The sequence below is a fragment of the Tachyglossus aculeatus genome, chromosome 4 (genome assembly GCF_015852505.1).
Source record: "Tachyglossus aculeatus isolate mTacAcu1 chromosome 4, mTacAcu1.pri, whole genome shotgun sequence".
NCBI lineage: Eukaryota > Metazoa > Chordata > Mammalia > Monotremata > Tachyglossidae > Tachyglossus > Tachyglossus aculeatus.
In genome coordinates this window covers 67,617,533-67,619,281 of record NC_052069.1, presented here as the reverse complement: position 1 = coordinate 67,619,281, position 1,749 = coordinate 67,617,533, and positions in this window count along the sequence as shown.

Genomic DNA, 1,749 nt, shown 5'->3' with positions numbered 1-1,749 from the left:
GACTTGCCCAAAGTCACACAGCTGACAAGTGGCAGAGCTGGAATTTGAACCCATGACTTCTGACTCCAAAGCCTGGGCTCTTTCCACTGAGCCAAGCTGCTTCTCCAGGGACAAAACAGGGACTGAACTGTTCAAAGCAAGGCATAATGTTTAGAGCACGGGCCTGGGCGTCAGAAGGTCATAAATTCTAATCCCTGCTCTGCCGCTTGTCTGCTGTGTGACCAGGGGAAAGTCATTTCACTTCTCTGGCCCTCAGTTACCTCATCTGTAAAATGGGGATTGAGACTGTGAGACTCACGTGAGACAGGGACTGTGTCCAACGTGAGTTGCTTGTATCCGCCCCAGCGCTTACTGCTGTGCCTGACACATAGTAAGCACTTAACAAATACCACAATTATCATTATTATTGTAAAAAAAAACTCAGAAAGGAAGGGCTAAACCAACAGAAAAAAGGAGGCTGTAGGGATTTTGAGGGGAGTAGGTCAGGGCCAGATGTGGAATTGGGTGGGGTGCCACAGGGAAAGAACCTCGGGATGGGGGGAGCAGTTAATGATGGGTGGGGAGGGAGCGGGAGAGGTCAGGATCAGATCAGGAGGAGGGAATGAGTTCATCTGACCATCAGGGAGAATCACCAGGGAGGGGCCACACGTTTATGTTCTCTGGGAGGTAGACTGTGAGCCCGCTGTTGGGTAGGGACCGTCTCTATATGTTGCCAACTTGTACTTCCCAAGCGCTTAGTACAGTGCTCTGCACACAGTAAGCGCTCAATAAATACGATTGATTGATTGAATGAATGAATGAATGAATGAATGAATGAATGAATGAATGGAACTAGTGTTAGTGTTGTAGGGTCAAAATTGATTCATTCATTTTCAGTCATATTTATTGAGCGCTTACTGTGCGCAGAGCACTGTACTAAGTGCTTGGAAAGTACAATTTGGCAGCAGAGACAATCCCTACCCAACAACAGGCTCAAAGTCTAGAAGACTGATGACTTGTCAAATTGAAACCGGAGGCAAATTTAGAAAGAATGTGAATGCTATTTGCTGCTCACTCCAAACATTGTTAATAATAATAATAATAATAATAATAATGGTATTTTTAAAATGCTTACTATGTGCCAAGTACTGTTCTAAGAGCTGGGGTAGATAAAGGGTAATCAGGTTGTCCCACGTGGGGCTCACAGTTTTAATCCCCATTTTCCAGATGAGGTAACTGAGATACAGAGAAGTTAAGTGACTCGTCCAAAATCACACAGCTGATAAGGGGCGAAGCCGGGATTAGAACCCATGACCTCTGACTCCTAAACCCGTGCTCTTTCCACCAAGCCACACTGCTTCTCTGCTTAAGGTATGTCTATATGGAGATTTTAAAGAGGAAATGGATTATTATCATGATTATTTCTGTATTTGATTGACACTTTGCACAAGCACAATGTTGAATGCTAGAAAATTGTACAAGAGTACTGAATTAGCTATGGTTGCCGACCCTCAAGAGATACAGCATGGCCTAGTGGATAGAGCATTGTCCTGGGAGTCAGAAAGACCTAGGTTCTAATCCTAACCCTGACACTTGTCTGCTGTGTGACTTTGGGTAAGTCACTTAACTTCTCTGTGCCTTAGTTTCCTCATCTGTAAAATGTGGTTTAAGACTATGAGCCCCACGTGGAACATAAACTGTGTCCAACCCGATTAGCTTGTATCTACCCCAGCACTTGGTACAGTGCCTGGAACATAGTACTTAACAAAT